Raw genomic sequence first — 22,611 nt, forward strand, 5'->3', positions numbered from 1 at the left:
CGATGATCTTCGCAGGGCGGCTGGCAAGAGCTGGATGAGAGAGGCCGAAGATTGTGCTCAGTGGCGTGCCATGGGAGAGGCCTATGTCCAGCAGTGGACGAACATAGGCTGATGATGATGATGAAAGGATCCCGTATTTATACAGTAAACGCTTTGTCTACGAGTATCTATCTACTTTACCAACGAAATGAAATGTAGTCAGTGTGAAAAAATAGAAAAATCAACTATGCATCATTCGGCTGCGTCATCAGACAAACAAAAGCAATAACCGGAGCTTCTCAAGAACCTCCCCCTGTACTTGCTGACTCTGATATTGACTTTGCTTCAAAAGGAATAAAAGTCTAACTCTTCTTTAAGTTTCAGTTTAGTTTATTTGCCTACAAAAAGTTTAACTAAACTTAACTAAAAAAATATTGTATTGAAAGAGCATTGGAAATTCGACCCAAGTGCTCTTTGTTTTATGAAATTTTATTTGTGCAAATCGGCAAATTTAAAAAAAAGCCCAAATCACACATTATAAATAGTGAAGAGTTGTTAAAACTTCAACATATTTTGAGTTCTGTTTGAACTTTTGTAAACTAAATGTGATATATTTAAAGCGAGTCTACGTTAGTTTCTGCGCTAGTAAATTTTGGGAGTTAATAAAAGTGATGGCCGCAGCAATCAAACGCAGTTACCGGTATTTTAACCTTTATTGGCAGTTTTGAAATTTTTCTTGCATTTTTTGGCGATATGATGAAATTGCATTTTGATGAATGGCTCATAAGCCGATGATATACGCTTTTCATACTTTCTTTTTACTTGTGGAGGTGGAGGGGGGATCACAATAACATTTGTATTGTATTCGCTCGCTACATTTGTCGTATTTTCATTACACACATCTAGACCGAACCGTATGAACACAAAAAATTAACCATTTTAATTTAGGCCGTCCAGAAACTAAATTAAGTCCAATTTTAATACACTTTTGATTTGTATATTAAAATTATTTTGATTTATACATGGTTAGTTTATTAATTTGTTTTACCTACTTCAATTATTTTTTACGAAAGCTTTTTCATTGTTTACTTTGATTAATCCAGCAAAAAATATTTCTAACCGTTGTGAGACTATTGATTATTAACTAAGTTATTTTCGGAAATGACCTACATTTATTTTTAGTTATAATACAGTGCCGACTAAAAAAGTTATCTAGTCCGATATTACTTATTTATAAGCTTCAGTTGAAGTAGGTTCTTATATTAATTTACAAACTTAGTAAAATTCTTTATGATAGCGTAATATTTTATAGTCAAATAATGTTTCCTTTAATTTCATATTTAACTTATTACTGAAATCTTCAATCTCGCTGATAGATATTACGTAAAAGCTTTCATATAGGTTAGTTACTAAAAAGTATCAACTTTATTCTCAGTAAGACTTGGTCACAGTGTTTAAAAAGTGCAGAATCTAAATACATTTTGCTGCTGAGATTTGTGTTCAAAGGGCTAAAAGTTATATAAAACTACTAGAATTTACCCGCGGCTTCGCACGCGTACGCTTTTCGATGTGGTAGTTACATTTGAAATTACGGAACTTTACAAAATTCCCCTGGGAAATCCCAAAATTTATATCGTGATCTTCATTAAGGTTGTGTTAAGAACAACTGTACAAAATTTCAGTACTCTAAGCCCAGCGATTGAAGATTCAACCCTATCCAGTGGGAATATCGGAATGAAAAGTAGTGTTATTCCAGACGTCCAGCTACCTATACGTACCAAATTTCATGACTCTAAGCCCAGCGGTTGTTATTTTGAGATTTTATCCCTATCCGTGATAATATCGGGATAAAAAGTAGCCTATTTATTATTCCAGACGTCCAGCTATCTACGTTCCAAATTTCATCCAAATCCGTTCAGCCGTTTTAGCGTGAAGAAGTAACACACATACACACAAACTTTCGCAATTATAATATAAGTAGAAGTAGGATAAGTAGGATTTATCCATCTACGGGTTGTATCAATGTAGATTATTGTAGATGTAGGCCACTTCCAACCGAAGCAACTAGAGATCTATAACTACTAGTAACTAGGGATGCCTCAGCCTATAGTGCGTGTACGTCCTACGGCCGATTATGATGATGATGAAGCTGTATCAAAAACAAACGGGAGTAAAACACTTTTTATAGCGCTATTAGCAAGTAGGTAGTTAAACGTGACCCTTGCAAGACTGTCGTTAGTTTTTAGTACACTTTGTCGACCGAAACACTACTTTGCTTACAAATGTATCTAACTCAGTGGACGGACAGCTAGATAAATACAAAATACATACCCTCACGAAACGCTTATCACGTAAAAAGTGCGCTGACCTCTTCTATAATTACCTCAAAACAGTGGAATTAAACCGAACCGATCCGAATAGCAATTCTGCCAATCGATACGCGTCGACTGACAGCTCCCGAACCATTTGGAAAAAAATCGGAAAAAAATCGGAAATCACATGATGAGAAACGTACGGGTTCCGTTTTAACAATCGGATCGTAATCAGAAATATGGGATCGGGTAAGATGAGGTAGGCATTGAGCGGCGATGGTTCAGCAAATATTGTTGCTTTCGGGAACGGTTATCGACATGGGTGAGGATTATTTACCCGCGGAGCTTGGAGATGTATGGTAAGCATGTTTTGTGGTAACCGGTTACTCGTGTCACCGAATATAAGTGTTTTTTATTGAAACTGGTGTTGTGTTGTCAAGTCTAGGCCTACCCCATAAAAAAGTAGTAACTATCGCTAAATAGTAGTTATTAAATTATCTTTTATATATATATGTATATCTATGTCTATATATATATATATATCTGTGAAGTTTGTCCCCATATTAGAAAATTAAGCTACAATGCATTTATTTACCTTTAAAATATATTTAAAATGAAAACATATCAATTAGAATAAAACTAACCTAAGTTTAAATCACCCACCTACATAAAAAAAGACAAATAATAATATTGAAAACTAAAACAAATAATTTAAATTTGCGTTCCCTCTTTGAATTGCTAGGCTAATTCTTTGTCCGAGGAAGCTGCCAGCTCTTCGGTCCCCTGTGACGACTACCAACCTCTTTAAAATTTCTTTGTAAATTTTCAGAGCGCTAGGACCCCACGTACCAAGGGTCTCAACACCGAACGGAACAAAATCGTATTTGGCGCCTAGACCCCTATATTTGGTAGATTTTGCTTTTTCAGCCACTTCAGACTGCAGCACCAGCTTTGTTACAGGTTCCATGGAGATGGGAAGCAGCTAGCGTGTCAGAACAAGTGGCATTCCACACAAGCACTCTACCCATCTTCCATGGAATCAGACTCATACCGTCAGGTCTCTTATTAAGCTTATGTAACTAGCTTTCACGTGATATGAATGAGATTTTTATTGAATTTGGATATGGAGGCTAATTTGCCCATTATTCTAATCACGAGCTTTACGGTGTAGGATAACACCTTAAGGAAACCGGAGGGGCTACTACGAAAATCGAAAATCGAAGTTCTTATCGTACCGTCCCGCTGACGCTAATATTAATTAATACGAGAATGAGAAGGATGGTGCCATACGAACTTCGATTTTCGGATTTCGTAGTGGCCTGTCTTTAGAATCAGCGAAGCAGTTTTTTTTTTTTTTTTTAATTTTTTATTTAGGTACACTTTTACATAATAGGTTTTACAAAGTTGGCCACTATTGGAAACCTCTAGGGTTTTAGTAATAAATCAATGGCGTGTGTGAAATTCCTAATTCGCACTGGACCCGCGTGGGAAATACGGTTCTATCAGTAATTCTTAAAAGAAAAGTATAGGCAGTGTACAATAGGGATCTCTAAAAATCAACATGTTAGTACCATCGCTGCGCCGGTTGTTTATTGCGTTTGGCAAGCGCCGCGTTGTTAAAAGAACGTGTGTTACATTTGTACTGTAAATACGAATTGCTGCGTGTCTATTGCAACTTTTTTTTAATAAAATAGAAACAGTTTCCGTCTTTGTCGATTTCTTTTGTTTATATTAAACATGACTGTACAGTCAAGTTTATAACTACTGTTGTACTAGTGAACTGTTGTTTATATCATCAAAAAAATGCAAAGTGATGCTGTAATCATAATTCAGTCAGGGTATGTTTTCTCTTTATCCCGTTTGTTTTTAACTAAATTCAAAAAATATATGAAAATATACGACCGAATTCATAACCTCCTATCCTAACTATTCGTTCGATCCAATTCCTTTTCTATGTCTGTTACCTCAAAATTCCGTTATTTAATAAGATTTAGTTAAATAAAATTCATGAAAAGTGAAAATTTGTAAGTTACCTTCGCTTTCTTACTAGGTACGATGCCACAATAACCTATTTCGGTAAAACATTTTGTACTTCGCTCCTAAACTGCTTCGTCCTCGCTCAATGGCAACTACAAAACGACATAAAAAAGGAGACGAGTTTCAGAAACTTGGAATCAGGCTCCGGCAAAGCGAAGTTTCGATTTTTCATATCTTATAACTTTAAAACTGGGATCCAGGTAGACTAAGTAGGGAAATAAATTCAGCCCAGCTATCAACTTTAGTCAAACGAACAAAGAATACTCTAATCCGGACTTAGCGACGATTGCGGCGATTGCCATTCATCCTCGACCAATCGGAAGCATTAAAGGATTTGGTAAAGTTACGCCGATTAACGACCTACTATTGTCAGCGGAAATAAAATCAACGTGGCTGGTATTCTCGTGTGCATACTAATAAAAAAATAGCTTGGGATACTCACTTCGACACAAGCAGCTGGGGGGAATATGCGAGCGTTTTGACCGCTCGTTAAACATTGCTTTGTATACTCATTATTGTATATAAAACACACGAGATTAACAATTTTTAAAATGCATTATTTTAACGATCAAAACCATCGTGAATGACTACCTATACACGTGGGTGCGATATTTTGGGAAACTTCCGGGAGGGTTATTTTAGGAGAGTCTTCGTACTCTGAAGGAATTTTTAGATGCGAAGTATTCTGCTAAAACGTGTATTCATTTACCTACGATAGAGTTAGTTTTATTAATATTTTAATTTGATTAAACAATAAAATAAAAATTTAACCGTTTTGTAACTAATGTTTCTCGGGCCTATCACAAATTATTTCATTATTTGTCATTAGTGACAAATAATGAAAATAATGAAAGTTTAGACTTACCTCGACGTTTCGACAACATTGCTGTGACTATGGTGAGATAATATTTGCAATAAATAATTCGTGATAAATTCCCGAGAAATTTAGTTCTAAGTGAGAATCACGAAATTGTAAATATTAAATTAAGTATTTTTTTACACGCTTTTATTTAGTTTCACCTGTCCCATTGTCTGTCTATCTGTAGTGAAATCTTGCAAGTTAAATTCGAACAACTTCCAGTAGTCGGATTTACTTGAAATTTGGCATAGGCATTTAAGTAAATTGCGTGACCACACAATAATATCGTGGGTCGTCTCCGCAGGACGGAACTCTTCAACGGTTACTGGCATCGACTTAAAATTTGGTATGCAAATGTAGTTTGGGTGACAATTCAAGTACAGTACAACAAAAAGTACAGTCAGCAAAAAAAGCTTGTATTAAAATGTTTTTTTTACAAAAAACGTATATATTTAGTTTCGTAAATATAAACTAGCTGTTATAAAATCTCCTCTAACAAAACACTCTTCTCATCCACTCAAAAGTTGACTACTAGAGATCTTTTAAATATTTAATTTCGCTTTTGTACGTACATGTGTCTCAACGTTTGATTATTGTGTCTCATTCTTTGTTTTTGTACAATAAGTACAAATACGATCGGTTGTAATGAGAGTGTTAATCCCAATAATACAAAAAAGCTCAAAAGTATCTAAATACATTTGACTAGTAGATACGTCGCGGTCGCTGCGGATTCACGGTAGATGCAGGCCGCTGCCAACCGAAGCAACTGGAGGTCTATGGGGGAGGCCTATAACCAACAGTGGACGTCCTACGGCTGAGATGATGTTGATGATGATGAGTAGATACGTTGTTGCAATAAACAAAAATGCGCCGAGAATAATACGGGACAAATTATTTACATGCTTATGATATTAATAACTAAAACTGGATATATTTTAATACTGCTTTTGCCCGCGGTTTCGCCCGCGTGGAATTCGGTTGGCGCGTGCTGTTCCCTCGGGAACTAAGCATTTTTTCGAGATAAAAAGTAGCCTATGTCACTCTTTGGCATAAACTATCTCTATGCCAAAAATCACGTCGATCCGTCGCTCTGTTTCGACGTGAAAGACGGACAAACATACAAACACACAAACACACACTTTAAACTTAAACTTAATACTTATATTAAACTATACATTGATTTCCTTAGATGCTGATGTATGTGTAAATTGTATTTCAAGCTTAATGGTTAGACTCAATTCTGATTCTAAACCTAAACGAAAGTTTGATATAGTTAAAGTAAAAAATATCTGTCATCAGATTTCGTTATTTGAGAGAAACCCTAAGCTTTGAGGCGTCATCTGAAAGGATTAATTAAATCCTTATCGGGTAGCCGTAAATTAAAACTGAATAAGCTGGAGATTTAAAAAGAGACGTATTTTGAAGGTTTTACACGAAATTATCGCTAAAAGGGTCTCAGAAATCTTCCGTGTAATGTTGTTTCTTTTATTAGTATTTTATGAAACGTAAAAATCGATCAGGTTTTATGTTGAACATTATTATGTTTTCGACAGTAACCATTTTTTGATTCTGAATTATCATTACAATAGTAAATAATTATTATGAAAATTTACACGGTAAGAACTTAATTTTATTTATTATAAAAATACGAAAGTGTGTCCATCTGCCCGTTACCTATTCACGCCTAAACTGCTGGCATTACATTATTTTAAAGACGAGGAAGGAAATGGGATAGTTTTTATACCGAAAAATTGCATAGTTCCCGCGGGATAGCGATAAATGAACTATCGCAGACGGAGGTATTGGTTTATTATTTGTTGATTAACGTTAAAACAATCCCCGCTGATATGCTCGGCTGAGCAGTTGGTCGCATCAAGAGATATTTTATCGTCACGCATATTAAAATAAAAAACACCGGCCAAGAGCGTGTCGGACACTCCCAAGATAGGGTTCCGTAGCCATTACAAAAAAATCATGTAATATTTTTCTAAGGATTTCGTATTGTGTACGGAATCATCCAAGTTTAGGTATATTTTATTAAGAGACAAACTACTAATAATTCTCAAGCAATCTATGCCGTTATGATTTTCCTTCGTAATTTGATATAGCTACTACCATCTCGAATTTTTTCAATTTTTTTTTCACCCAACAGTTTAGATATTTAGAGGGGGGGGGGGAGCACGATTGCACTTTAAGGTTGAATTGAAAGACAGACATACGGACAGATATGGCGAAACTATAAGGGTTCCTAGTTGACTACGAAACCCTAAAAAGCGTAACCATAGAGTTCTTGAATAGAAGAAAAAATATTAATTTGTTGGTTAAAGTTAAACAATACCCACTAATTTGCTCGGCCGAGTGAAGTCATTTGGAAAAAGGTTCAAGCGACCAAAAGCGCTGAAAATTTAAACATAATAATTAAACGTAATTCGCTGAATTGAGTAATAATTTTCGTCGTAATTTGTTCCCTGCGGTACCATTTCTGACAAAGGTTCGGTCAAGTAAAATACACTATGGCTCAGTCAAGGATACAGAGTACTTTATCAAGGATACAAATTTAGGTAGGTACATGTTTTTACTTTGCTGTGATGTACCTATCCACTTGATATACGGTAAACGTGGAATAATTTTTTTAAGCAATAATGTTTTCGTAAAAACAAATTATTAATTTGTAAGTGCTTAATATAATTTACAAACATCAGTATTTATTTAACTATTCTAACTATCTACTATTTTTTTAACTATTGGGATAAGTTCGCCTTTGTACAAGTATCTTAAAGTTTGTCAGTTGTATTTTGTTAATTTTTTTTGTACAATAAAGAGTTTACATACATACATACATACTATTCATCCCATTTTAAGCCAATCCAACCACTGAAAATGGTCCAATTTAACTTGCAAGATTTGACCTGAACATATAACATAACATTGCAAGTGAAATGAAAGCTTGTAAAAAGAAGGAGATCATCAGAATTTTTTCACGTATGTTAAATCTGTTACTTTTAAATTTGCACTTTCATTTTTAAAGAGCCACCTAAAAACTAAACGTATTTTAAGGTTAAACGCTACAACATTTAACCTCTGCATTACGCTCTAGCCTAAACTCTCCTATCGGCAATTAGATCATAACATCAGCTGTTTGATATACCACCAGCCGCTGAGTTCCACCACTGTAAAAATTGCCGTAATTAGATCTTCCATCCTCATAACTTGGACAGTTCGAGCTTCTCATCGGTACGATGTAGTCGACACAAGACTAGCTGCTTGGAACAAAACGCGCAGCGCATCAATCACCTTACTTTGTATTATTATAATAATTTATTACTTTGACACAACCCCTGTCACGGACTTCAACAAACTATTACTTTGTATTATTATGATAATATATTACTTTGACACAACCCCAGTCACGGACTTCAACAAAATATAGTGAAACGTTCACCAAACCACACTGTGAACTTATTTTGTGCGCCGTTTTAATGTAAAAAACATGCAGCCTTTATATAGATGTCGATAAAACTATGTTCTTATCTTTCTAATCAAACAACAATTCGCGTTGCACTATGAGACCACACAGCTAACTGGTTCAAGCCAAATTGCTTCCCAGAACATCTATTATGACTACCACATCTCGCTTCTCACTTACCGTGTCTCTTTCTTGTAAACGTGGTCAGAACGGGATGTCAAAATTAATCGTTAATAGCCCTTGTAGCTGTGTTAGCTTCGTTGTACATAACAGTATGTAATAGCCCCGGGTTGCCACATTCAACAAGTTAGGTATCATTACTGTTGGCTCGTTATGCAATAGAGAAGCTGCGTAAGAGCGGGATTCTAGGTTCACTTAAATTATAAATGTTAAAAATGTTTCTTTGGTCTTCATTTACTAATAAAGGAAGATAAAAAAACGAATATTTAATATGGATGTTAAATTTTAAGAACATAGAATCTTGTTTGTTTTTATTAGCAGAGCATTTGCTCTACTTTCGTTTAATTATTTTATCGATTTTGTGCAATAGAATACAACACAATACAATACAATGACTCATTATTGTAAACCACAATAATAAGACATAGATACACAGAGACAGCGTTACAAGTAGGCAAGCAATAGGCGGCCTTTTCGCTTCAGTAAGATTTCTTCTAGATATCCAACAGAAAGAAGTAATGAGTAGATTATTGACTGGATAATAGTTTTAGGTTCTATATCTCAATCATTTAAGCGGTAAGACCTTTTTGTCTTTTGTAAACTTATTGTACTTATTGTACTGGTTTATGGTAGGAATAATTGTATTGTATGGTTCGCTCAATTAAATCTAAGATTTTTTGTTCCTGATAACTCTTCTAATTATTAGTATACGGGCAGTATAATTTCAGTCCAAAATGTATGTGATTGGGTTCACTTACCCACTACGTACGTTTACCGCACATGACTAACTAGAGCACGAAAAAACTTAAAACCGTAAAAATACACGCTTCCCTAGCCGCTTAAATTATGCCGCTCCGTTTAAGGGTGCTACGAAACCGAAATGCCACTAAGTGCTACTGTGCTACGGCGTAGGGGCTCTACAATAAGTAACACTTAAAACTACCAATGGGGATAGCTAGCTGAAGACCGTAACAAGTGGCGGGGCCTAGTTCACAAAGGTCAAGCAGTGCATGATGATGCCTGGTTTCTCATGCTTAGGGAAAAGCTCATGAGGCGTCACGAGCAGGCCACCAACCTCCGACCACGGCAGCTACACTTATCGCGTGTATGGCCGGAGGATCCTATCCCGAATCTTCCTTTTCAGTCACTAGCGCAATTGTCGACGTGATGCTACTTTAATCATCTGTAAAAGATGCCAAGGCCTATTATTAAGTAACTAGCACAAAAAAACTTGAAACCGTAAAAATACACGCTTCCCTTGCCGCTTAAATAATGCCGTTCCGCTTAAGGGTGCTACGAAACCGAAATGCCACTAAGTGCTACTGTGCTACGGCGTAGAGGCTCTACAATATGTAGCACTTAAAACTTATTAAATAAAATACAAACCTTACGTTTTGTAATACAAACAGTTGGGAATTGTTTGAGGATTTTCAGCTTGGAAATTTAACAGGTGGTCGGTTCCCGTTGCCGTGTTTAGTGGCTTGTTGACTCGACACGCAACTTCAGCCTCATACAAAGGGTTTGGGAATTATCATGCAAGTTGTCATACGTACATTGCTGACTATAATCAAGATCTTTAAAATCTATCACAAAATATTTCTAGTATCGTCAAAATATACAAGGTATTTGGTTCAGAATCGAGAGAATTGATTACACTACACTTTAAACCAGCTTGCGTTTTTTTTAAAATCGCTCTTTTTCTTTTTGCGTTCTTTGACGACCAGATGGCCTAGTGGTTAGAGAACCTGACTACAAAGCTTGTGGTCCCGGGTTCGATTCCCGTGTCGGGGCAGATATTTGTATGAAAAATACGAATGTTTGTTCTCGGGTCTTGGGTGTTTAATATGTATTTAAGTATGTACGAGTATCTAAATATATAAATATATAATTCTTACGATTTGTATATATTTTTTTTCAAATTCGCTGGCCAATAAAGGCAACTATAAAATATTAGCAGACATAAGTCCAAGGTTCTGTACTTTGGCGTATGCAAATACGTTTTTCGGACGTTAAAAGCCTCGGTGCTAATACATTAGGGTACAAGATGAAATTTTCACAAGGGTTGTTCGGACTGATTTATTGCAAAGTTGCGAAATGGGTTGGAAGGAAGAGTTAAACAGATTTCTAACCAAGGGACACGTTTTTAGGCGTGGGCAAGGAGATAAAACAGCCGATCTGTTGTACAACTTGGATGAAAAATCAGTAAAGTATATGAAGAGTAGAGTGGATGCAAATGTAAATTACAATTAATAATGTTGGTACTTCGTGACTACACGTGCAAAGTAGCTACGTTTTTGTGAAATATTGGCATGTTTAGACGGTTTTATAAAGTAAATCTGAAATATTTAACCAGATGTTTGGGTATGTTTGACTGGACGGTCTTGGAAGTGTTTAAAAATATAAAATTAAAAGTAACTCCAATAAAAATAAACCATAAAAAATATAGTGCTGTTCCGTAAAGTTTGCTCAATACTTACCCAACAGTTTATAGATTTTAGAGGGGGAGGGGGGGACACTCGATTTTAATGACAATGAGCACTTTAAAGTTGAATATTTCGCCAACAGATCACAGAATCGAAAAATCATCTTAGCAACTCCTCAATGGTTTTAAAATACCTATCCAACGATACCCCAATGATACCCACACTATAGGGTTAGCCCAGAAAAAAAAACATCCCCACTTTGTCTATGGGAGGAACCCCAAAAAAGTTTTTATTTATTTATATTCATGCCAAATTACAGCTTTCTAGTACTAACGGTCTCTTAGCTTAGCGGCGGACAGACAGACATGGCAAAACTATAAAGATTCCTAGTTGACTACGAAGCCCTGAAAATTGTAGTAGTTCCATTAAAAATATTAGCGAAGATACCACAAGGAATCACCCAAAAACAGAGCAAACTTGGCACAGTACCTAAATCTAGAAATGGGATTCAAAATCCCAGCATTGCCTTTAAGTTCCTAATAATATGGCTGCAAGGAATCTGTCGCGTTACTCTAGGCGTTATGAAACATAAATGAGCTGCGGAGGCAAACTCGCCGTATGAACGCTAATGAAATATTTGATGACGCCATGTTCGCGATGTAGAGCTACAACTATGTAGAAAAGACAGAGAAACAAGAATAGTGTAATTTTTATTGCGGGAGACATTTTTCTTAGAAACGCGCGTTAACAGAACTGTAGTGGCTTAATGGCCAGAAGCCACGGCCGCTGTTTTTAAAAGCAAATTTTTAAAAATCTGTTTCTAATTAATGTCAGTGGAGAAAATTATATTTTAATACGAACTGATGAGTTTAATTTGAAGTATTAATATTTATCTTACAACGCGATTTTCTTACCAAAGAGCAGCCGTACAACTCACGTGCGTATCGCGTCTGTATTGATACAAACACGCGTTAAAGGCGCGTTTAAAAAACGCGGTGTGCAAAGGCCTTAAGTGTAGTGTTGCCTATTAATTATGAAACACGCAAGACGGTCCTTCCAATTGAAATAGAACTATTTATTTGCTCTTCGCATAGTACACAGAACATAATAAAAATACATAAAAAAATACAATTTAAACACTACTAAATTCGAAAACCGAAGTTCGCACCGTACCGTCCCTCTCACTCTCGTAAAGCGCCGTGGGCCGGCAAGCTACGAAGCCCGAATCTCGCTCCCCGCAGCTAAAAATAAAATAATAATAGTATTAAAATAAAACCCCTATTTCTTAAAATCTATTTCTTATCTTTCTTAATCATACCAATACAAGATACTCGTAACTTTTTTTACATAAAACTAACCCGTGATTGACCGTTATCTCACCTCATGAAAAGTGCAGGTGAGGCCTAACTTCGCAACTTCTATTCTAAGGCACTTGTCTCACCGCCAGCGAGGAAACGACTGGCTATCGACTATTTTCTCGCTCAAGAAACGAACAAAAGATATAAGATCCTGTGTGAGTAAAAGAGACACATATATTAATAGTTGATCGCTGGCTGTTCACACTGTCGGCGAGAACTCGCTCTTATATCTTTTGTCGCAGCGACAAGAGCTATAAAACTCGCTGAGCTATAGATATACTCGCTCAGCGATGTCAGCTTGGTGGCCGCCCCGCACGAGCGAGTCGAGTGGAGCGAGTAATCGCCAGTCGCACGCGAACACTCGCTTACAGCCGAGCGACAAAACTACACTCGCTTCTCGCTGCTCGCCCACTCCTTTCTGGTTACTCGCTCTACTCGCTTCTCGCTCATCGTCGGCGGTGGGACAAGTGCCTAACACCGCGCATTTTTTTCACGGCTCCTAACGACCTTTAATTCCTTTAGCACGTAAATTCTAAAGGGACACATTTATCTCTTAACCCTTCGCGTAATTAACCTAATTTACGTAAAAATATAAATTCCCTTAAAAAGGACACGCAATAGATTATGAAAAGGTTATCATTGCAATGAGATAATTTTGGTCTTACAAATTGGCTTCTAATTTATGGGTTTACAGAAAACGACTTGGTTTTAAGGTTGCGCAAGAAATTCAATTAAATTTGTATGTTGGCGTTTATTATGGTTCAATTACGAATTTTCAATTTATAAGTTACTTGAATAATTTTATTACGATAATTAGTTCTTTTTATTTATTATTATTGTTATCTAATCTAATCTGCTGTCAATGGAAAAAGATGCATGCGACATTATTTGTTGAAACCGAGTTGCGTGCGTACATTTATATTGAGATACGTCTTTTTTGCTGATTCTTAATTTAGAAGTACAGTACCTAATTCAATTAAGAAATATATATATATCAGATGGGACTTTTTCGTATGACGGCAATTATATTTAGGAAGGATTTTTTAAATCACAAGCTGTCTACGACACTGCAAACTGAAAAAACACCAGCTGATTGTGACAAAGTTCTATATAGGCTCATTGGTAACAGATTGCGATAGAACGCGGTAAACCCAACCTCATATACCTATAAATCCCTCATGTTAGGTGACCCGTTATGAAAAATTCATGACTTACTTAGTGTATGTTATATTTGACCTCTTACGAATGCACAGTAAATTAGCGAATAGGTACCTTTCAACCAGTTATTACCAGTACCAATAGCAAACGGCGTCTAAAATGTTCACTTACTACCTCTTTCTTTCTTTCTAAAGGCAAAAGAAAGAGATGTTACCGCTACTATTGCAGTTACCCCCCGACCTACTCAGACCTAAGGGCTTGTGCACACTAGCGTTTTTGCCGGCTGTTTCTCGGCAGAGCGGAAACGCGGCGAGCACGCTGCGGTGTCACCGCGATTATTTGCCGCCAGCGTGCCGCCGCGGTGACGCCGACCGCATATTTCTGTACGTGGCTTAATCGCCGCGACCACGCGACGGCACCGCGGTGGCTCGCAGGCGGTGAATAATCGCGGAGATACCACAGCGTGCTCGACGCGTTCACGATGCGTGCGCGCCGCGTTCACGCTCCGCCGAGGAACTGCCGGCAAAAACGCTAGTGTGCACAAGCTCTAAGACCTAATAGGTTTATAGTAAGGCTTCATCGCATGTAGCCGTGAAGATTTCAGTGCATGCAAACACCCCCTTAGGCTATTTTTAGATTATTCTTGCATAAAGCTTACGTCGGTGTGCATTTGTCCTCAGACACGCGTCTTGCTGCGTTTCGCTTAATGGAATTAACTGGTTTAAAAGTAAAAAAAAAAATAGGTTACGGTTGTCGCGGCTTTTTAATATTGCAAGTACAATAATGCTAATTTGAAAGTTACTAAGTAGCGAGCAGCTGCCTTTATTTTGCATAAGTTAGGTCTTTGAATTATTAGCGTCCCATGAGAAGCTGAAGATTAATTTATTATTTTTGTGGTAAAATAAATAAAAAGGAAATTAAAAAAGAACGGAATGAACAACGGAATGAAATTGATTGACTAGGCATACTCGTAGTGATGGACTAATACACAGAATCATGAAATTGTTCTGGAATACGGCAGATTATTGAGCATATGTGTATAAAACCCTCTGTACATCATCCCTGAATATTTGCCAGTTTTTTTTGTTGATATTGGCGAATGTTTCAAGACTTTGATCTATGTTCAAAGTTTACAGCGTCAAAGGCGTGACTGTATCTTAAAGCAAGAATTCCCATGAAAAAATAAGTTTTTGGTAAAAATTTAATTTGAATCCAAGCTTTTATTCCTGACTGTACTTTTTGTCGACTTTACTCGCATTGTCACCCAAACTACATTTGCATACCAAATTTCAAGTCGATGCCATTAACCGTTGAAGAGTTCCGTCCTGCGGAGACGATTCTGGCCGGACTACCAATATGTCACTACCAGATTGTTATACTGTCACGCAATTTACATCATCATCATCATCATCATCACCGGCCTATCTTAGTCCACTGCTGGACATAGGCCTCTCCAGTTGCACGCCACTGAGCACGATCCTCGGCCAGTCTCATCCAGTTCTTGCCAGCTTACTTGCGAAGATCATCGCTCCACCTAGTCTGAGGGCGTTCTTCGGCGATTCGCGGTCTCCACTCAAGAACTCGTTTGCCCCAGCGATTATCAGTTCTTCGACTGATATGGCCGGCCCACTGCCACTTCATTTTGCTTATCCGGCAATTTACATAAGAATGCCAAATTTAAAAGCAATCCGACTACTGGAATTTGGTCACATTTAACTTGCAAGATTTGACTACGGACAGACAACGGGACAGGTGAAACGAAATAAAAGCTTGTAAAAAAACATTCATGTGCAGGGAAAGGGAGCTTTCGATTTGATGAAGTACCTATCTACAAATTTAGTGAGTGTAGTGGGTTCGTATTTATCTTGCTTTCACAACTAGCTTACTGAAGTTTGCCTAAGCTAACTGAGGAAGCAAGATAAAGACGAACTTAACCGGCAATACAACTGAAAAATATTATTTACTAGATCTGTACATATATTGAAAGTGTGGCAAGTAAAATCCAGTAATGGCCTAGTTGACCTAACTTAATATATTTGCGAATAATATTTCCTAGATAGAAATTATGTCTGACCATCATTCAGAAGTCAAAGTAATAAATTGCATGTCATTTCGCCTTTTGCTCCGTTAACAATAATAGACGTCAACTGTGGGACTATGGGACGTCCATTTAGCTATATTAAATAACGGCGCACCTATTCTAACAGCCGGGGTACGACTAAACGCTACTGACAGCGCGGCGAGCGCTTTCTCTGATTGTACGAGAAAGATGGTCGCCGCTCGTGGCTACTTCACAGAATAGAAAAACAAGAGAGGAAAAAATGCCATGTCAATGATACCTATACTCTGATCATGAAAAAGTTCAAATGAACGTAGCTATATCAATTTCACTGTCTGCATTTGATAATTCAAGTAGCATTTAGTAGTTCTGTAGACATAAATGTATTAAGTCGTTTTGATTCAAAATGCTGTACATAAATAGAGTTCACATTACAATGCGATATTTCAGAGGCATATCGTCACTACTTTGAAAAAAGCTCGTATCTCAAAATTGATACTTTTCTAATTAAACTTTACGAACAATATTTCAGATACGAGATTTTTCAAAGTAATGACGATATATCTATCGAGTAAGGTGATGGATATTTTTTTCATCAACAGCTATTAATTATCATTTCGCTATTCCACGCTAGATGGCAGTATGCTACCAGCTGAGAAGTTATTACATTTTCCAAACGGATGCTACGACCAATAATCACCATGATTTCAAAGTGTGAGCATTTCCGTAGACTTGACACTAGTTTTGGCACAAGCCGGAACTTATGAAATTTCTTCTTGTTTTTCTACCCCAGTACTTTGCAACATACATAATATATTCGTTGGACAGAAAAAAACGCTAACCGTACCGCCTATCGCGCGTAGTAGTGACGCTGGGAGGTAAAAGGCGTATGTCCTAAAGAATTGAATACAACTGAACAAAAGAATACAAATCGAAAAGGTAAATGTGTGCATTGTTGGGTTAAATTGTCGTGAGGTTGTTAGTTTTGTACGTCATCATATCATACATGTATCATACTATAAATGTATAGGGCGCGTTAACTCATTATAACCAATAGCTAAGGGTGCGATGCTATTAAGGCGAAGGAAAACAGAAACGTAAAGAATCGACCCATCACAATACAATACATAATAATGACTTTATTGAGCACCACAATATAGTTGCAGTACAGTAAGAAGACCGAAGAGTTGGGGGAGGGCTGTTTCCTGCAGTGGACGTCTTTCGGCTGTCATGATGATGATGGTGACAGTAAAAAGAGGTATAAGTAGAGAAAAATCACAATATAGTGTGTGTGTGTGAACGAGACACTATTAGAAGCCCGAACTCGAAGACTGAGGGCTTTAATGAGTCGATGTTCGTAATTCTAGTACCGCCCGTGCGACATACAATGTTTTTCATCACATTTGCGAGTAAATTGTATATTTGTAAAAGAAAAACTAATATTTTTTCAAAAAATGCCGATACCGCTAACTGCGCTCTTGGCAGCGCCAGCTCCCCGCCGCCCTCCCCCTCCGCAGCATGTGCACGGCGTGCGTGTGCAGCGCGCGCACGGAGCAGCAGCACACCATGGGCTTCATGACATGAAAATTAGTACGGGCAATGACTCATTTACCGACCACGGGTTTCATGACAAACACATTAAGGTCGAGGGTTTTATTTGGGGGGTTGCAACCAAGGTAGCCTGCATGTTACGACACTGTTTACGAGCAAGTGTGATGAAAAGACCATTCTTTCTCTACACAGCCAATTTTGATATAATTTACTTACCTAGTAATTTGTTCGTTTAAACAGTTTAACAGAAATTTCGTATCAGCCTTGACTCTCCGGTAGTTAAGTTTTACGTAAGTAATTTGTTTCAGTGAATTGGTCTATAAGGCGTAATTATTTAAATTATAAGCTTGTTGTCTTGTCAAAAGAAAGTAAAAATAAGTTAGGTAAAATATCTGATCACATTGTCACTAAATTTATTATTATATATATTAATGATTGCCTGTCGATTGATTATTATTGTTACCTATATTAACTGTCAATGTACTTTATGTATTTGTTTAATAAATGTTTTTTTTTCTTATTGTTTTGTTTGATTTAAAGTTTTGTAGGTACTGACATGATTTCTAAGTCTAAATAAGACTTTTATCCTGAAATAAATATTTTAATTTCATTTTTAAACTTATACTTTTCTCTGTGTGCTGGTTTTAAAGTTTTCAATAGGAACTCATAAATAATTATTACAAAACATTGTTTTTCAAATATACGAATATGTTTCACTTCTTTTACAAACACCTTCACCCAATTTCATTCTGGCTTAAGCTTTTTGGCTTTAAGACTCAAAAAAAAATACTTTAAAGCAATACCGGCGAGGTCGAGCTCAAAATTTTCTTATTTTGAAATAACGCGAAGAAATGGGTTAATTGTTGTAACTACACGCATACAGAAATTTCTTTGATAGTAATATGGCATGTCATACTCGCCGTGACACGTATTGTTAACGCATGACGAATAATATTGGACAAAGTGGATCACCGTCAGGGGCTACTACGAAATTTGAAAATCGAAGTTCGTATGGTAGCGTCCCTCTCACTCTCGTATTAAATAACATAAGCGTCAGCGGGACAGCAATAAACGAAGTTCGAATTTTGCACTTCGTAGTACAGGCCTAGGCCGCAATTAGTTCGTAGAAAATTACGTTTGACCTAAATTATATTTTTAGTTGGAAATCAATACCGATTCTGGAGCTTTGTTAGATGCGCTAAAATAGATAAGTGGTATTTTTAGTTTGGTGCGGTTAGATTATTTGAAGACCGGATAGCTTAGTGGTTAAAGGACCTGATTATGAAGATTGAGATCCTGGGAACGACATCTGATCGGGGCAGATTTTTGTATCAAAGACACGAATGTTTGTGCTTGAGTCAAGAATGTTTAATATGTAACTAACATCTGTCCGTTAACATCGTCAGATCGTACATAATATTTAAGAAATATTGAGTATACAGCCAACTAACAAGTGAAATTGTAAGTGTGGTTAAAGCCGCGGGTTCACGGTGGATGCAGGCCACTTCCAAACGAAGCAACTGGAGGTTTTTATGGGGGAGGTCTATGTCCAACAGTAGATATTTTTTTAGGTTTTTGAATTTTAATTTTTAATATGTTTTATGGACAGTAAAAAGTTACAATACAATTGTTCCAAAGACAGGCGCTAACCTGAATCCCAGAGGGCACTGTCCGCTTTATTACCAAATAGCTTATCTATGAAATAAATCCTTTGCCTAAAACGTCAAGATAGTTCAGGACTAAGAAGCTATAAATCCAAGCGCGTGCGGCAGACAGCTGTAAAGCCGCAAGCCTCAACTACGCAGAAGTTGAATTAGCAGTTTAGTGCTGTGTATCATATATGAGTCATATAGAAGCAAAGACAGCAAAATCCACTTCAACTGAAAAGAGTACAGAAGTTTTTTTTTTTAAAGTAAGTTGCTACAGTAAAAACTGACTGACTTTGCTTCTATATCACTCATATGTTTCTTTGACTTTGCCTGGAGCTACAAATGGGTTATAAGTACTTACTTAATTTATATCGTTAACTAATCTTCGTGCTTAACTTGTATCGTTTTGTAAACTACACAATAAATGCCAAATTTTAGGGCAATGCGACCATTAAAAAGGAAACACATGTGATCGATGTGATCTAAGTAAAAAAATATATAAAATATAAGGTTGTTATATAATTATGCCCATTTATTGTTACCCAATCCCTAAACAAGATTTTTTTTTGTATTTTGTCACCGAAACTTGTAGAAAAGTTGTTAAAAGCCTCCTTTATTTAAGTACAAAAAGTTTTTATATCAGATCGAGCGACACAGCAGAGTACGTAACTTTTGAGTAGTTTTTATCTCGCTCTGTCCAACTTCGTATCAGTTCTAACTTTTAACGAGCCTCGAATGCATATCTGAAGCCAGCTACTTATGCTTAACCAGAGACTGTGTACGTTGCAGCTCAATCATCATCATCATCATCAGCCTACAGCAGTCCACTGCTCAATAAATAATGGTATTCCCACACCGAGTGTTATAAATGTTATATAACGTTATAAAATACGATAACATTGTCTAACACTTTATAACTTTTGTTACAACTTGTTAGTGTTTTAAACGTTCCCTTCCCATCATATATTTATTATATGTATACCATATGTTATCATGTTATACAACATTTTAAAAGTTTATAACATGATAACAATTTAAAACATTTGTTATTATTTATAGTTATTACATCCAATGTGATAGCACCATTAGATGTCCGAGTGTTGGCCACTGTCCCTGTAGTTGCATCTATAAGTATAACATCTAATGTTATGTCATTAGTAACACACAGGTACATTGCTGAGATACAGTCCTTTTGGAAATCTGTAGAATTTGCAGACACTATTCTTGTTAATGTTTTTACAATTCATAGCAACACATCTTGTTAAGACCATGTTTATCTTAAAAATGTTTGTTTATGTTGACTGTAAATTTATGTGTGCTGGTTTAATTTTTAGCCGTAGTGAGCGCTGTGATCGTTACGGCTCCCCCCACCACCCACTTTACACGGTCCCAATAAACTCATAATTCGAATCCTATTATTAATTTTAAGGAATCAAATAACAAAAGTTACAACCCTCATAAATATAATTAGAAATAAAGATACTTTATGAACCATAACACTCAACCTTTTCGTTAACATTTATTAACGACTTCGCGTAATTGTATAAAGTAAAGAAGCGAAGAGAAAACGAGAGTGTTCTAATCTAATTCCATAACTGGAACAAAAGTCGTAAGAGAAATAAGTACACGCTCGATTAATTAACACCTTACTTATACATATAGTTTTTTTATTTGCAGAACGTTTGACGATGAGTTTCAAGTAAATGGTGTTCACATTAGTTTTTGTGAAATATTTAGGTCTAAGTTTTTGTAGTATACGAGAGTATTTAAATTTTACTTATAATTGAACTCTCTCACACATTTTCTTCGACTTGATTACTTTTTGGCCCATTATCTACGCTTAATGGCTTATACGAGTAATACAAGCGATTTACGACATTTCGGGCTCCTTATAAAGGTAAAATAATAAAGTTACGGGGCATGAAAATAAAACGGATAGAATTAAATAAATCGGCGAATTCGTGTAGCATATTCTGACATATGTACCTTGGAATAACATGGTGCAATCTAATCAGTAACAGAAAATATTCTTGTAAAAAATATCATGTAGATAAAAGCTTGTTAATTAGTCCAGTTATTCAAAATTGAGGAGATATTTTAATGTCAGCGTGACTTTTTCGTGTTTTTAGCCTAACAGCGCTATGTAAATTTAAAAATAATTTTATAATTTAATTGAAATGTTATGGCTTTTATGACAAACGAAGTTATTTTAATTTGCTTTAAAGTTTGCACGGAACCCTCAGTGCGCGCGCCCGAGTCGCACTTGCCTTTTTGTTCCCTAGTGCTATTTTGCCAAGCAAAACTAGTTGCCTAATATCGAAATTAATTATCAATTTTAGTATACAAACATTAACTAATTAATGGCAAATATGTTCAAATTCTGAGTAAATAATTGTCAGCGAAATGGAGTCTCGGATTATTTTAGTAAACAGTGGAGTACATATTTATCTTTCATAAATTGTTTATTTTAAATTATCTTATACTGAATGAACAGAGGCATCGGAGTGGAAATATTTATATTAACGGTATGTTTTAACGAGGAAAATGATATCAATCGTTATTTTCTGCCAGTTGACTTTAAAAGTAGGTAGTTACTACGAGTAAATAGGTAGGTACCTAACTAAAAAAAGCTTCTATGATTTTATTGAACGCAATGTAATCTGATTATATTATATTGTAATTTGATTTAAAATAAATTTAAATTTTTAAAAATATTATAAATGTATAAATATAATTAAAATTGTTATGTTTTGCATCACTTTGAGTTGTTCAATTCACTCTTAACTGCTTAATATGCATGTTTTTTTGACGGTACTGTACTTAGCATTGTCAATAAATCTACATAAACCTGCTTAATTTAAGATTAATACGGCAACTTTATTTACGGAAATGTTATTTTGATTTAATTATTTAGTCTAATTTTAATTCCTAAAAATCCATTTGTACCTATTTAAATAAACGTACAAATTTATTACGAGTATTGGTTAAACGTGAAACTGACAAAAGGGAATTAAAAAACAACACGCTTTTTAAGTACGAGTATTCTAAGAGGCAAAATGAAATAAATCATTTGATTTGATTTCTGTAATTTTATCTAATCCAGGTTTAAGAGAATTATTAAAGTTACTTATCGTTTCACTATAAAACGATTAAAAGTAACGCATAAGTAACTAACAGAAATTATCTTTATGACTCTATGATAGCTGATTAATAAAAAACAAGTGAATGTAGGTGAACCACATTAACTCTGTATCGTGGTATTTGATATACTATTGCGAATTTGGAGAATGTAAACAAGTTTCCGTGGTGTAGCGGTTATCACATCTGCCTAACACGCAGAAGGCCCCCGGTTCGATCCCGGGCGGAAACACTTTTTTGTTCTTTTTTTTGAACACTGAATTATGCCGGTTGTGTCTAAGTGAAGCAAAAGAAAAAAACCGGCCAAGTGCGAGAGTTCCAAATAAAAACAACATTAGGCCCCGATGTTTCGAAAATAAGAGGGAGGGAGTGATTAATCACATTTTGCCCATTTTCTTAAATAACTTCAACAAATAACTTCAACACTATTTATCTTAAAAAG

General features: G+C 36.0%; 1 non-coding gene across 1 annotated transcript; it reads left to right on the forward strand.

Annotated features, from left to right (window-relative positions):
• Positions 1–22,328: 22,328 nt before the first annotated feature.
• TRNAV-AAC (transfer RNA valine (anticodon AAC)) lies at positions 22,329–22,401 on the forward strand. Its single transcript has one exon. It is a non-coding gene; the product is annotated as a tRNA-Val (tRNA).
• The last annotated feature ends 210 nt before the right edge of the window (positions 22,402–22,611 follow it).

This window comes from Choristoneura fumiferana, chromosome 16 (assembly GCF_025370935.1).
Source record: "Choristoneura fumiferana chromosome 16, NRCan_CFum_1, whole genome shotgun sequence".
NCBI lineage: Eukaryota > Metazoa > Arthropoda > Insecta > Lepidoptera > Tortricidae > Choristoneura > Choristoneura fumiferana.